This window comes from Lissotriton vulgaris, chromosome 3_1 (genome assembly GCF_964263255.1).
Source record: "Lissotriton vulgaris chromosome 3_1, aLisVul1.2, whole genome shotgun sequence".
Lineage (NCBI taxonomy): Eukaryota > Metazoa > Chordata > Amphibia > Caudata > Salamandridae > Lissotriton > Lissotriton vulgaris.
This window is the reverse complement of record NC_141689.1, coordinates 326,373,727-326,390,534: the sequence shown is the minus strand read 5'-3', so window position 1 is coordinate 326,390,534 and position 16,808 is coordinate 326,373,727. Positions and strand designations below refer to the sequence as shown.

The following is a 16,808-nucleotide window of genomic DNA, read 5'->3' as shown; positions in this document are numbered from 1 at the left end:
GGGCTACCAGGGACCCATTCGAGAGCGATTTTTAGTTCCTCAAGTAGTGCTTTCCAGAGCTCCAAGGGGGATGCAAAACTTCTAACTGTTTGGCTCAACTCTTTGTGTGTGATCCACTCCAAGAATTTTGGACATAGGTTTGTGGTCCATTTTATTCTGCTCAATACTTCATGGTGCTCTTCTCCAGTTGAGGTACCCAATGCTCCCTGTTGTTTTGCAGATTTCCCATTTAGATTAAGGGATACCCTCAGTGGTCTGTGATCACTCTCATCCCTGTTTCTCACTTCAAAGTCGTTAAAGTGTGTTAGCAGGTTCTCAGAGATAAAGATGTAATCAATTGTTGACTTATCCCTGAAGGTGTGAAAAGGATGCCAGAGAGGGTCCACTGCTTTTTTGATGGAGTGGGCGGAAACCATATTTTGCAAGAAAAGAAGCTGTTGTAGAGGAGCCGATTGTGTTATGTTTGAAAGATCCCTTTTTACATATCCCAACTCCCTGGTGTTCATATCCCCTATGATGATTGGAAGATGTGAAGCATATTTATTTATAAGATGGTCCATTTTTTTTGTTAATGTTTTTAGTACTTGCTTTTTTTGCCGTGTGGTGGGGTTAACATAACAATTGAGTATCAAAAGACGGATAAAGATATTGTTACTTTTAAATCCACAGATCAGTACTGCTTGCAAGTTGGGAGTGTATGTTGTTAGTGAAGTTACCTCTATTTTATGGGCTTGATTGATAAAAATTGAGAGCCCACCAGCTGCTCTCCCAAAGATGTTGCGTTTTATCGCTGCAGTGTGAAACTCATAAAAGCCTGGGAGAAATAGGGGTTCAGTGGCCCACATCTCTAACAGGCACAGGATGTCATTTGCTCGGAGGTACATACATGCCGCAGTACAGCTAAGTAATCTTTTTTGCCCTGAGACGGTATGATGGACAAATGTGTGTTGTTACCAGATGTTCTATTCTTGTTCAGGTGACAAGCCGCCTTTGTTCTGTTTGAAATGCCATTGTGGGGACTGGCCTCCAGGTCAGTTCCGCGTGACTTGCGTTGCACTGTGCTTTGTTCCACTGTAGTGGACTAACCTTTGATTGCGTGAGCCTATTATCTTGTATGCGTTATAAGGTCTTGGTTCCATTCTGGCTGAAGAGGGGTGCAACCCGTAAACCGGTCCTAGGATGCTTGTTTCCAGTCCAGGGAGGACCTGGCCTGGCAGTTCGGGCTTGACTGTTCCCATTGGGCGCAGGGTCAAGACTGATTTGCATATGGCTGGGTCCAAACTGGAATGGCATGGTGAGCAAAAAAACAACGGATTTAGGCCCAGATATCTGTACTGAGGTGAATGTATGACATTGTTCTGCATTCTGTCCATCAATAGTTCTTTTTGCATTTGTCACCCCAAGTGGGACGGGTATGCTCAGACGTGAGTCCCGTGCTCCCCATGCCACTGGAATCAAGCTATCCTGGCTGAAGAGGAGTGAAACCCCGAGACCAGTCCTAGGATGCTTGTTTCCAGTCCAGGGAGGACCTGGCCTGGCAGTTTGGGCTGGACCGTTCCCATTGGGCGCAGGGTCAAGACTGATTTGCATATGACTGGGTCCAAACTGGAATGGCATGATGAGCAAAAAAGATGAATTTATGCCCATATCTCTGTACTGGGGAGAATGTATGACATTGTTCTGCATTCTGTCCATCAATAGTTCTTTTTGAATTTGTCACCCCAAATGGGACGGGTATGCTCAGAAGTGAGTCCTGTGATCTCCATGCCACTGGAATCAAGCTATCCTGGCTGAAGAGGGGTGAAACCCCTAAACCAGTCCTAGGATGCTTGTAGCAAAAAAACAATGGATTTAGGCCCAGATCTCTGTACTAGGGTGAATGTACTACATTGTTCTGCAATCTGTCCATCAATAGTTCTTTTTGCATTTGTCACCACAAGTGGGACGGGTATGCTCAGACGTGAGTTGCGTGCTCTCCATGCCACTGGAATCAAGCTATCCTGGCTGAAGAGGGGTGAAACCCCGAAGCCAGTCCTAGGATGCTTGTTTCCAGTCCTGGGAGCACCTGGTCTGGCAGTTCGGGCTGGACTGTTCCCATTGGGCGCAGCGTAAAAGATTGATTTGCATGTGGCTTGGTCCAAACTGGAATGGCATGGTGAGCAAAAAAACGATGGATTTAGGCCCAGATCTCTGTACTGGGGTGAATGTATTACATTGTTCTGCATTCTGTCCATCAATAGTTCTTTTTGCATTTTTCACCCAAAGTGGGACGGGTATGCTCAGACATGAGTCCCATGCTCTCCATGCCACTGGAATCAAGCTATCCTGGCTGAAGAGGGGTGAAACCCCGAAACCAGCACTAAGATGCTTGTTTCCAGTCCAGGGAGGACCTGGCCTGGCAGTTCGGGCAGGACTGTTCCCATTGGCCGCAGGGTCAAGACTGATTTTCATATGGCTGGGTCCAAACTGGAATGGCATGGTGAGCAAAAAAACTATGGATTTAAGGCCCAGATCTCTGTACTGGGGTGAATGTACAACATTGATCTGCATTCTGTCCATCAATAGTTCTTTTTGCATTTGTCACCCTAAGTGGATCGGGTATGCTCAGACGTGAGTCCGGTGCTCTCCATGCCACTGAAATCAAGCTATCCTGGCTGAAGAGGGGTGAAACCCCGAAACCAGTCCTAGGATGCTTGCTTCCAGTCCAGGGAGGACCTGGCCTCACAGTTCGGGCTGGACTGTTTTCTTTGGACGCAGGGTCAAGACTGATTTGCATATGACTGGGTCCAAACTGGAATGGCATGGTGAGCAAAAACACAATGGATTTAGGCCCAGATCTCTGTACTGGGGTGAATGTATGACATTGTTCTGCATTCTGGCAGAACCCTGGCATTCATTTTGTGATGCCAGGGTTCTGTTAAGCTGGTACTGGGTGTACCAGGACTGGCGGGGAGGTATGATTCCAAAGTGATTGACACAAAACACAACATGTTTCATTGCAGCCATTCCAAAGTTAGCATTTACCGCAAGGTTATAATGCACTTAAGAGTATATGGTCCGGCTGCATCAAGGAACAACCCTGGAGAATAGATTCCGAAGGCTGCAGAGGGGCCCTGCTCGTGCATGGGCACCCTCTCACACAAAACCCAGCACCCTGCCTTCAGGATTGATAAGGCCTGCCATAGGGGGGAATGATAGGTTTACATGTGTAGTGATATAAGGTAGATATAGGGAACCTATATCCAAGTAAGGGGTGCATACACTACCTTACTCAGGCTGCTGTAGCAGGCCTATGTGTCATGTTAGAAGGCTGCCTAACTACTTCAGCCCTGGGGAACCTATGCCATTGGTACCTAGTGTACCATGCACTAGGGGCTCATAAGGGTAGACCAGTAACCAAACTGGAGTGTACCTAAAGTACATGGAATCATTTTAGAGAGGAAGCAGCTAGGCAGGTGTCCTTGATAGCAGGGCCCTGGCCAGACTAAAGTCGAAAAACAGTGAAACTTCAGCAAAAAGTGGGGGTAACTATAAGAAGCAGATCCTACTCTCCTACACTTCCCACCACCTGCCTCTCCAGCACCCCTCCAAGGACTTACTTAATGGAGGCTGCAGCACAGCACCATTGTGCAGGCTGTCCCTGCTCACCTTGCTTCCCGTCAGCTGCCTTTCTGTGTGCCCCAGACTGAGGCTATTTACCTATCACTTGGGCCACAGCCTTCTGGCTTCCTTCCCATTCCTTTTGGGCCTTTTTTCCATGTCCGGCTTCCTGCCATCCACATCCCCAGAGCTCCTCCCAGGACCTACTTAATGGAGGTCGCAGTGTGCAAGCATAGAGCGCAGGAACCCTGGTCCCAGGACTACGCAACAACTGCTGCCTCCCATTTCCACATTCCACAGAAAGAACATTCACCTGCTACCACTGTCTCTTCACCTGCAAACTAGGACCACCCGCCTGCACAAACCCATGCCACTCTCACCCTGCCGACTGACACCACCATGGAACCACTGTGGTGCTTCCTGATCAGCACACCATAATCTACAGAGAATCAATATGCTGCACCACCACAAAGGTGAAAACCACATCAATATTGGGATACCTGAATTTCCATCCCCACACCAATAACAAAACTACAATTAAAGGCAGCCTCGCTTCTAGGCCTCCAAAACTCTGAACCGCCTCTGCAACACCATCACAGACGTCATTGCCCCACTGCCACCAAATCTAAGCACTACATCTTCCACGGAGACCTCAACTTCCGCCTGAACGGCGCCACAAACATGAACTCTGCCAACCTCTTGGAACGAATGGGCAACATCAGCCTCACCCAGTTGATCACAGACCCCCACAGCTAGAGCAGGACTCTCACTGGACACCATCTTCACGTGCAGTAACAGTGTCAAATACAGCCATACCACCGAACTTACCTCTTCCAACCACTGCATCGTCCACTTCACCATCTTACACCACCCCAAGCCTTCCAGCAACTCCTTCCACAGCTGGAGCAAAGTGACACAAAACCAATGGATGGATGCACTCAACACCACCCAGCCCTCAGCTGAAACCAACCTGAAACAGGCAGTCAAAAACGTCCTGGATCACCAACGCTGCAGACTGAGTTGCCTCCATCAAACCAGCCAAAACTAGCAGGTCAAGTAAACAAGCTACTGAATCGCTCTGGAACTCAGCACAATGAAACACAGCTGCAAACAACTAGAGAGATGGCAAACCACCTTCAAGTCACCCCTCAACAAATACCACGAACCGCTCAAAAAGACACAAAAAGGGTGCCTGGCAGACCACATAAAGGCTAGGGTTAACCACACCAAGGAACTCTACAGTATCATTGGAGAGTTCTCCTGCCCAACAGCCACCAAAAACACGATTCTGCCCTCACAGAAACTCTGCGATGCCCTAGGAAATCACTTCCACAAACAAGATGTCCACCATCTACAGGAACATCAAGCCCCAACCTACTGACCTCCTCAGCCTCCCACTCCTACGGAAGCCTCCCCCGACCAATATCTCACTGCATTGGAACTGCTCACCACGCCGGTCACATAGCCATAATGAACTTCATCCATTCAGGAGCACCCACTGCCTCACCAACCTAGGAAGCTACGAGATCAGCCACCAACTCACCACCATCCTAAATGCATCCATCGCCACAGCCAATTTTCCTGATGCATGGAAACACATAGAGGTCAGACCTCTCCTCAAGAAACCCTCCGCAGGCCCCAGCAATCTCCAGAACTACCGCCCCATCTTGTTAATCCTATTTCCTGCCAAAGTCCTGGAGAGGGCCATCAACCTTTAGCTCACCGAACACTTGGAGAGAAACAACCTACTACAACCTTCCCAGTCAAGTTCCCGAGCCAACCACAGCACTGAGAGCACCTTGATCGCCACCATGGACAACATCTGCACCCTACTCAACAGAGGAGAGTCGGCTGCCTGAATCCTTTTTGTCCTCTCCGCAGCCTTCGACACCGTTTCACACCACACCCTCATCAACAGAGCGCACCAGAACGGAATCAAAGGAGATGATTACTCATGTGACTCCTACAGAGAATCTGTCTCCCCCTTCCCTTTCCCCTCAGAACTCAAGAGCACCAACTGCAGCGTCCCCCTAAAGTTCATCCCTCAGCCCCACCCTCTTCAACATCTTCATGACACCTGTAGCCAACATCGTCAGAACGCACAATATCTTCATCATGTCTTACACCAATGACACCCTGCTCATCCTCTCACTCTCAGCTGACCCCCCCCACAACAAAGACCAACTTTCACAACTGCATGAAAAACATTGCAGTCTGGTTGAAGTAAAACTGTCTGAACCTCATTTCGGACAAGGCCGAGGTGCTAATCTTTGGCAACCATACCTCCCTCTGGAATGACACCTGGTGTCCCGCTGAACTCTGACCCACCCCCACACCAAAAGACCGTCAGCAAAATCACCATAAAACAACAAGTCAATACAGTCTCATTGGCCTGCTTCCACACCCTCTGTATGCTCTGAAAAATCTTCAACTTGCTCGCAACAAGCACCAAAAAACAAGCATGCATCCCTAATCACCAGCCATCATGAGTACAACAAAGCACTGTACACAGGAACCACCACAGAACTCATGAGAAGGCACCAGACAATACAGAATTCAGTGGGCAGAATAATCCTCAACCTGCTTAAACAGACCAATATCACCCAGCACCTGAGGAACCTCCACTGGCTCCCTGTCCAAAAAAGATGCCATTTCAAACTACTGACATACGCCTACAAAGCCCTCCACGACCAAGGACCAGCAGACATGAACCCCCGCCTGAACTGCCACCAACCATCCAGAAACCTTTGCTCTGCCGCACAGGCACAGACACATCGCATCTGCTGCAGCCACAGCAGAGGATGTTCCTTTTCCCACCTCGCTGCAAAGACTTGGAACGCTCTTCACCTCCCAACATCAACCTCGCTGTCAGACTAGAGGAAGGGACTCAAGACCTGGATCTTCCACTTAGTCCAGCAACCCAGTGCCCGGATACCCTCATGGGTGATAAGCCACGCTCTAAAAATACTGACTGATTTATAGATTGGACAGGCATGCAGGACGGGAGTGTGGAAATATGCGCCCTGCATGACCAATGCTACCATCCAGTCTCCTGGATCCAGGATAGAAAGGACCTGAGTTAGAGTGAGCATTTTGAACTTTTCCTTTTTAAGGAAGAAGTTGAGAGAGCCCAGGTCTATGATAGGATGAAATCCTCTGTCCTTCTGGGGCACTAGAACATAGCAGAAATAACAACCACAACCCATTTCTGGTGTCAGCACTCTCTCTATGGCTCCTTTGGCCATAAGAGCCGTCACATCCAGGTATAGAATAGATAGGTTGTCCTCCATCACCCTGTAATAAATAGGTGCAATGGAGGAAGGGGTTGTCTCGAAGGGGAGGGAAAAGCCCCTTCCAATAATCTGCAATATTCCCTTGTCGATGTTATGGAGTGCTAGCGGGGCAGATGATTACGAATGTTGCCACCTACTGGGTGGCCATGATGTTAAACAGGCAGACAGAAGGATTTGGAGGCTGCGGCTACTAGGGGGGTAGTCATCTGTCCTGCCCTCTGGACACCAACGGCAGAGGCTGGAAAGCTTGCGCACTGCGGTGGCTGAGTGCCGAAAAGAGCAAAAGGTGGGTTGAGGGTGACGAGGAGCCACAGAAAGGCTCTAGGACCTGACAGTAACACTGCTGTCAATAAATTGCTTCAGCATCAAATCCATCTTGTGTCTGAAGAGATGGGAGACATCTAAGGGCATGTCCATGAGTGATGTTTTGACATCCCCAGAATAGCCAGAAGTCCTCAACTGGGCATGGTGTCGCAGGGCCACTGTCGATGAAACCGCTCTGCCTAATGAGTCGACATCTAATGTTGAACTTGACTGCATCCCTCCCATCTGCAACAGCCTGGGAGAGAACAGCCCAGGCCTCCTCCAGGACCATTGGCAGAACCTGTGCAATCGTATCCCACTGGGCGGGGTTATTGCAGTCCAAAAGGCATGTGGTATTCACCTAACGCAATGCCAGTCTGATGGAAGAAAACATTTTCTTGTCCAGCCTCCCTGATTTCTGACGCGGCGGGCGAGTTGGGAATCCGACAACTCGCAAAGTGGATTTGAATCACCAAGCTCTCGGGGGTAGGGTGTTCCTTGAGAAATTTGAGATCCCCAGGAGAGGGGTGGTGGCAACAGGCAATAGTCCTCTTCACAGGAGCTGTTGTGCTGGGCTTGGACCAGGTCCCAAGCAGGACATCAGAAGTGCTTCATCAAAAGGGAGAAATGGTTTGGAAGGGGACACTCCCAGCTGCAGCACTTCCGTCAAGACATTAGTCTTGATGGCCATTGAGGGCAAGCTAATGTTCAGGACCTCAGCTGCCCTCTGCGCCACCATTGCTAATGATGCTTCCACCTCAGAAGACACAGTAGGGGGAAAAAGCATGCCAGTATTTGGAAAGGTACCCAGTCCTCTGGCTTCACTCAGATCCTAACACCAGGCCAAGGAGTCAGAAGACTGGTATTCTTCAGGGTCCAAAGATCCCTCTCATTCTTCCCCGAGTCCTAGCCCATAGGAATAGGGATCAGGCTCTGGCCCAAAAGGCATGGCTCCAGTCAACGCTGGAGCCGGTAAAGAATGACGCCCCTTGGACTTCGTGTCAGAGTCTGGAGTGCTGACGGCGCTGGGAGAGTCAGTCTGTAGACTGGCGCCGGGAAGGTTCACATGGTACTATTGATGCCAATCTTGGTCCATCTGTAAATCCTTGAGGCCTAATAGGTGTTGGCATAGTTCCAGTATGGGCCTCTCCCAAACCCACGGGGCCCGAAGGTGCGCCAGAGGGAGCAGGCTGCTCAAATATGAGGTGCATGGCTTCATGAAACTCTTGAATTCGAGCGGCGGTCGGTTCGGCTCCAGAAATGCAGGGAGGCGTCGAGTCGGCTCAGGTGCTGGCTCAACCATGGAGCCAGGCCTCAAAGTGATGCTCTCTCATAGGCGGAGGCTGACAGAAAAGGTGAAGTCGCCCTGTGGGACTGAGACTTAACCGAATAGCTTAATGGCATGGAGTGGGATGACAATCTCAGACTCCAAGACAGCTCCCAGGACCTTCATCTCGAGCGTTGCAGCTTCACGTATCGAGCCTTCAGAAGATTGAGGCATCGCTCCCTCAGGGCCTTTGGATTCATGGGCGGCAGTTGGAATAGGAATTCGGGTCAATGTTTTGCTTGAGGCACCATACCAAGGTGCAAGTCCGTCACCGACATGTCGGTGACAGGTGCTGCAGGACTTGGAGCCGGCCTTCTTCAATGCCACAGCAGGAAGAGAGACCTCAAAAAAGACTTTGACAAAATGTTGAAAAAAGCTTAGTCCAAAAAAAAAACTAAGGGGTAGTTCCTCCCAGATCTGCGCCGGCTGGCGCAGGAAGAAAATAACTGAATAGCAGTGAAATTCACAGTGGTGTAACATTGTTGTTATGGGTCCTAGAATAAGGAAGGCAATTAGTCCCACACATAGGACCATAATCGATCCATAATGACTTCCATTGCCCCATCTCTCTTTGTTTTTTCCCCATTTGTTATATCTCCCTTTGAAAACCCCCAGTTTCTCTCTGTCTCTTTCGGTTTCTTGTTTTCTTCTTCTCTCCCAGCATCTCTAGTCTCTCAGCTCCCCGCTGCCATAATCGCATGTAGGAATGTAAAGTGCTTTCTCTGCAGACCATTGAAGGAAAAAGAACTAGTAATATGCTCCAGTTCTGAATCCTCTACCAGGGTAGCCTTGGTTCAGTGTTCATGCCTTTCGTCTATAAGTCCCACATAAAGAAGTTGACTGGAAATGATACAGTAGAGCATCTTCTAGATGTACATAATAGCTAGAAGTAAGAGGGGGGGGGGGGAGACATACAAAAGTGGCTCTTAACTTGAGGTCCAGGGACCCCCAGTGGTCTAGGGCACCTACTCACTGGGTCAACTGCTGTTAAAAAAATGAAGGAATATTACCAGATTATTAAAGTATATACAAATAAAAAAGCAAAATGTACAAATTTAAGATTTTAAATGTCCTGTTAATATGAAGGAGTTTGAAATTGCAGGCTAAACATTAAGTTAGTATCCTCAGATTGATTTCAGGGAGCAATTAAAGTGCATCAAACAGAATATAATATGGATAATGAGTAGCCTAAAATTCAGAAAAGCTCCAACCTTCCTATTAAAATGAAGATTTTGATTGTTTTTTATTTATGTACCCTTTCATTTTTTGTGTATTTATTTGATGAAGGCTTGTTTCTGTATTTTCGTGTAATGTTTTATGGTTTAAATCACTGAAAATGCTTAGGACAAGCACCCATCCCTATGATGGTTATCAGTTTTAGCAAGTGGTGTGGTCCGAGGCCTGAGGCCACTCAACTTGTGGCCCCTTTCAATCCGCCCATTTAACTTGGACAGTACTGTCTGAGCGTAAGAAGTTCTCAGAATATACCATAAAGTCTCTAGGGCATGCTGCTCTCTTGGCCACTTTTGAACAAGATTCCATCTGCTTGCCATTTTTGAGGGCTGCTGTATTAAGATAACAACAACTTTTTGGGCCAGATTATGGGTTTGGTGGACAGGGTTACTCCGCCAAATTACAATTTCATTATATTCTAGGGAACCTGTAATATGGCGGACGGGATATCAGTTATGTTTGTGACGGAGGGTCCCATCCGCCAAACTCGTCATTCGGCCCTCTTATCTTTGCTGAGCAGCTGTTGCCCAGCTCCTGTGCAGTCAGGTTGTGCAAGCAAATATTTCAGAAAATTACACCAGGTATATGTGCTGTTGTTAATCTTCCACCCTGTCGCTCTGTTGTAATTGCATTAAAATAATTTTAATGTTGCCAGTATGTTTCTAAAAGAGGTGGAAGATGAAAGGTGTGGCCTGTGCCATCCACAAAGATGCTTTGCCCCTGCTTTCTATCTTCTAAAATTGCAGTTGTCACCCTCAGAAGGTAGAAACGGGGCACGCGTGAGGACTGCAGGTTAATGTGGCTGACCTCTCAATCCTGGAAATATTTTCAGGGTGCCATCAGATTTGCCTGAATATGTATTGGCACTTGTGAAAATGAAATCTGGAGATTAAGCTCTTTGAACCTGAAAGTGACAGACCCGTTTGCAACAATCTTATTATCAGTGTGCCTATTGATGCACATGCATCTACCATTACTAGTAATTCTTCTTAACTCTTGTTACTACAGTTTTGCAGTTTAGTGGCAATGTTAATAGGAGTTACTGTTACCCAACTTAGTGATGCTTTTTGTATTCATCCCAGAAGAATGAAATGCTGAGTTTGGAGCAGCACGATTTAGACCAGTCATCTCCGAGTTGCCTTCAGATAACCACAATAGGAACATTGACTACTGAGGTACCTTACCAGCTGTGTCTGCTGGCCGAGTGTGTCTTCTGGTATTAACACACCTGTTCTAAAAATTATCTGTGTGCATCCAGCACCTATTCATATTGCTTTTAATATTACTCAGGTTGCTTGTGCACGTTAAAGAAATTTGTGTGTACTATGCTTGAATGTTTAATTAACCATACAATATATATAGATGTGCCTGCTACAAAACACTGTGCATAACTGTTGCATCAGATATTCAAATCCTAAAACAAAGCAGTCACTTCATAACGGGGCAGACTTGAGGTTAAAAAGTGGGACCAGGAGAAGAAAATATTGACAGGATGGAGAAGTTGTGTTGCGAATGATGTTCACACCAAGCATATTCTGGGTATAAAAGTAAGAAATTAGTTATTTACTTGTAACTACAGCCATCCAGTATTGGTATATTTCATAGATTCACATGCTTGAATCATTCCCCGTCCTCGAGATGGGAGTCCCTGGTATATTTATGATTGTAATGCCACATTAGACATAGAAGGAAACAGGTCTCAGCCTTTGTATTTTGTAACATGTCTAAGTCCTTAGTTAAAAAAGTACCAAACTCAACAGAACAACCAACAGCTGATACCACCCTCTAGAATCTTCCTGGAAGGAGCTCCAGTCCCTCAGATTTTCATAAGCACCGTGCGTAACCAGAGGTACAACTGAGAGAATTAAGTGAGCCCTTCCAAGGAAGGTGGGTGGGTCGCATGTGGAGCTATGAAAGATACCAATACTGGATAACTGCATTTACAGGTGAGTAACTCATTTCTTATCCAGTATTAGGGTATCTTTCAGAGATTCACATGCTTGAATCAGAATAAATAGCAGTAATGAGTAAGGGTGGGCGTAGTGTGCATAGTGGGGCTACCCGGAGTGCCACAGAGTGGAAAACAAACTCTGCACACTCCACATAGCCCGACTACGCGCCACCCGCCTCCCTCCCACCCTATTAACAATTAAATTACAAGCTTTAAAAAGCATGCATGCGCACTTTTGATGAAGAAGTCGCAATGAAGGAGGAAGAGGGAGCCCCAGGATGCTGCAGGTAAGGTAAGCCATTTTCCTTACTTTTAAATTGCTTTTAAAGCTTGTAATTTACTTGTTAATAGGGTGGGAGGGAGGCGGGGCTGGCCAACTCCGCTCCGCCGTGGAGTGTGCAGAGTTTTGCCGACTCTGCCTACTTCTTGCAGTGCGAATAGGCAAAACTCTGCACACTCAGCGGGCGGAGCAGAGCTCTCCGGCCACGGTTAGTAATGAGCATATTTCATCATATACATGAGCCACACATAACCAAATAGTTAATAACTACTTCCTGAGGATAAAATACAACATGCATGCAAATAATTGAATTATGAATACAACTACAAAATATCCAAACAATAGAATCCAATATTGGCATATTCAATAGAAAATAACAGAGAAAAGTACATTAGAAAGGTTGGTGGGATGGAAGGAAGTCTCACCCTATTTAAATAACGCCATGGATGTAGATATTGCCCTAGTTGAGTGGGCACAAACTCTTGAATGTAGTGGTTTACCAGCCTGCTGGTGACAGAAGAGAATACCACTAGAGATCCATGTAGATATGCTTCGTTTTGTCAAAGGAAAACCTTTCCTGGGTAAGCTTTATGCCACAAAAAGCTGATTAGACTTGTGGAAGGATTTTGTTTTGGCTAGATAAAAAACAAGGCAACTCTCGAAGTCCAAAGAATGTAAGGCTCGTTCAGCTGCCGTTTGTGGATTTGGAAGGAAGGATTTTAAAACAATTGGTTAATTAAGATGAAAGTCCAAAGGAACTTTAGGTATAAATGTTGTGTTGTACGAAGGATCACTCGTTCTTAATTGAATGAAAGGTTCCTGTATTGTGAAAGCTTGGAGTTTGCTAACTCTTCTTACAGATGCAAGAGACAAACGAAGAGCAGTTCTCCAAGAAAGAAAATTCAAGTTAGCTCTATGTAATGGCTCAAATGGGTGCTTCATAAGTTGAGCAACTATGATGTTAAGTTGCCACGTTGGAGGTAGATATTTTACAGGAGTAAAACCCCTCATTTTAAAGAATAACTTCTGTTGGTACTGTCAGCTCTAGCACAAGACAAAATCTCCCTGCAGTCTAGATGAATGTTAATGTCTTGAAATTCCTGGAACTCAGGAGCCAAGTCGATAATCGGAGAGAGCATGGATCCGGGGACTGGACTTGTCCCTGGATCATCGTTAGGAGACAGGGAAATGGCTTCAGGCGAATCGGCGACTGTAAAAACAGGAGATGAAGCTCCGTGAACCAGTGTTGATGAAGGCACATGGGAGCTATTAGAATAAGCTTGCAGGGCTCTGTTTTTATTTTCTTTAGAACCCTTCGAACTGCAGCACCAGCTAGCTGATGGAAGCCAGTGGAAGCGCTATCCATCGCACAATCAATAATCTCTGAAGCAGATCGTTCGCCCTCCAGGAAAACTGAGCGATGTCTGACCACATCTGTCTGTTGTAGCACCCCAGTAACGCTAATGAATTGGATCCTCTGACTGTCAAAGCCGACATAGTGGAAAATTGTTTGCCGATATTATCCAGCCTTGTACCATCCTTATCTGGGGGCGCTGAAAGTAAAGCCAAAGGGTACCTTGACTGCGTTGTGCCGCCTGGGCAATCATAGAATCAGATCTGGGGTGACCTGTGAGACAGGCTTGAGCGTCATCAGGGGCTTTGTACTCCCGCGCCCTCCAGCAAAACTTTTTCTGCCTCCTCTTTGATGTCTTGAGGGAGATCATTGAGGTAAGGAGCGATGTCTGACCACCTCTGCCTGTTGTAGCACCCCAGTAACACTAAGAAATTGGATCCTCTGACTGTAAAAGCCGATATAGTGGAAAATTGTTTGCCGATAATATCCAGCCTTGTACCCTCCTTATCTGGTGGCAGTGAAAGTGGAGTCAAAGGGTTCTTTGACATGCGTTGTGCCGTCTGGGCAATCACAGAATCAGGTCTGGGGTGACCTGTGAGACAGGCTTGAGTATCATCAGGGGCTTTGCACTTCTTGTCGAGCCTTGGTAAGATTGGAGGAGCTGCGGCAGGACTTTTCATTATTTTAATGCCCTAATCCCAAATATAGTCAATAATTGGCATAGGCCGGACCGATTTTTTAAAAGGTTCCTTAAAATCGTAAAGGAAGCAGTCTTGTTGATGAAAAGGCATTGGAAGCTTGAACCGTATGGCTGCTCTCTCCAAGAGATTATGAAAACCTCCAATATCCTCTGGAGGAGAATCCACTTGAGGCTTAGTTGGTGACCCTGGTGTAGGGATAATATAATGGTCCCATTCAGCTGGACGTGATGGTGTGTCTTTGATTTCCCCTTCCTCTTGTTGGTCTTCTTCATCTTCGTCCGAAGATGGAAGGAGCTGTACTGGCACTTGAGGTACTGGAAGGGATGGAGCCTGAACTTGCACCACAGGAGGTGGAGAAAGCACTGGTGCAGAAGACGGTACGGACGTAGGGAACCTCTTCTTGTAGTCCGACAGCATAAATTGTAAGTCCGTTGTCAGAGCAGAAGGAAGATAAACTATCTCTGGCTGTTGTTGATGATGATGTCGTTGTTCAGGACGGTACATTTGTTCATCAAAGAACTTTTCGTCATCAGAGCCCTCTTGATATTTGACATTTAACTCTGATGGGCTTTGAGCCACCCCAAACATGCTGTCTTCGTCTGAGTCACCTTCATCATCTAAAATATGAGTTGGCAATAAGTCTAGGACCCTACTGGGAGATGTTAAAGAAGGGGTCAACCTCTTTTTTGAATTTTTTGATGCAAAAATAATTTTGTTGCTTTATATTTTGGTGTCGTCGAGGAGGTCGTCGTCGGAACACATACCATCATCGACGAACGATTGACGGGCATTGTCAAAGTCCCAGTAACCGGCGTAGATGGTAAAACCGTTGTCGACGACAGAACTGTCATAGTCGAGGCCGTCGACGATACAATAGGAGAAATCATCGAAGAGAAGGCCGACGACAGTAGACACGTCGTCAACGCTGGCCACAACGTCGCCGAAGTACTCGTTGTAATCTTCGTTGATGGACTGGTCTTTGTGGTAATCTTTGACGGGTTGGTCATGGTCGCAATTTTCGCCAACGGCGATGACTTCCTTATTATTTTTATCGTCGATGACTAAGGTCCTTGGCTCTTCAATGACGAAATAGACGCCAACGAGACCGAAACTGTGGTGACTGTCATCGTCGACGAAGTCACGGAGGTCTTTTATTTGTCACCGGTACCACTGTCGATGAGCTGTCTGTCGACAAGGCTGTAGAAAGCTTTTTAAAAGTATGCTTCACCTTCACTGGAGGAGTAGAGGGGTCTGAAGAAGATCTCTGAATGGATTTTCTGGCAGAAGTCAAATCCTGAAGAGAAAGAGATGCCCTGGAGGGCAGATCTTGCTTCTTAGTAGCCTCTGAAGACTTTTTATGTGTTTCCTTTTGAGGTTGCTGCAAGGAATGACCTGATGAGGCATCCCGAAGTCTTTTCTGAGGTGTCTTTGCGGAGGATTTTTAACCATTTACTCTCCTCAGAAGATACAGGGTCCTTGTTTTTAAGCCTCTGCAGCCAAATGGACAGTCTCCCCTCACGGTCCTTCAAAGTTTTTGAAGAAAAAGTGCGACATACCTAGCAAACTTTTGGATTTCCGGGTGAGGCCAGTGTGAGGGGAAGTCAGTATTTTACCTGTGCAAGCGGCTTTGTATTTCTAAGTGCTTCCAGACGTCTGCTGACCGTGTTCACGTCTGAATTCTAATATACTGATTGTGACTCAGTTTGTTTATTGATTTCCACGACATTCAGTATACTTACTGGATAAACACTCTACATTACCCTTACTGTGTGACGGCGGTTATGTTCAATCAAATCCCTTTTTGCAGACATGTATCTGCCAATTCCAATATATTGGCTTCCTTAGCACAAATAACAAGGGTCAAGCGCAGCTAAGCACATGTAGTAGCATAAGGCAAATTCCAATAAGCAAGTCATTCCCCATAAAACTCACAATTTCAAAAACATTCTCCGTGTACGGTAAAGGTCTACTATCTTAAATGTAAATAGAATCAGATGTTGTTATTCCATCTGAAATGGTTGTAACCAGTGATGGAAGAATACAAGAATACAAAAAGAGATTTTGTAGAAAGGGACGTTTGCAGATAATAGTGTTGATGATTGAGACCACAGTGTTTACCAGCTGGGCATTCTCCCACTTAATTCTGATTTTGGTACATATCAAAGCCCACTGTAGGTCCCAGCCCCGTCAAGCCATCTGTACAATGAGTGGCTTAACATTGTTTAAGTGCTCCACCATTCAGAGGTCCAACTCCACCCCTGAGTGAGTATTGCCCTTCATTTACACGATGATTGGGTTTCATGGGATGACTGGCCTTGAGATGTCTCTACACAGTTATTGTCCTGGCGAAACCCTTTTACCCGGTTGAGGTTCGAAATGTTGTTGACTATTGAACAACAAGCAAACTTCTTTTAATCCGTTCGAACAGTACAATTTGTTCAATTTGTGTGTTGTAAAGAAAAGCACAAAGACTCATGCCATTGCACCTGTTTGTTTTCACTTTGGGTTTGTTGTGGTTGTTTTGCATTTGTCACACATTGCACATACACCTTTTTGGACAACGTGAGTTGCTTGATGGATAATTTAAAGTTTAAATGATTTATTCTAGGCAGCTGTATTGTTGGTGTGTTGCAGGATCATTTATTTGCGTGAGTTTGAACTATTGGCATTGTAAAGGACAATGCCTTTTATCTATGTGTTGGTTTTTAAAACATAAAAGGTATGTGGGTTTGTATTATGGTTTTGAATGTTATTACTCTGATGTTC

The 16,808-nt window shown here is 46.3% G+C and overlaps 1 protein-coding gene across 1 annotated transcript in view; it reads right to left on the bottom strand.

The window, feature by feature from the left end:
• SPEF2 (sperm flagellar and cilia associated 2) overlaps positions 1-16,808 on the bottom strand; it is a 1,087,451-nt gene that overhangs the window by 975,537 nt on the left and 95,106 nt on the right. The gene's annotated exons all lie outside the window — the stretch shown is intronic.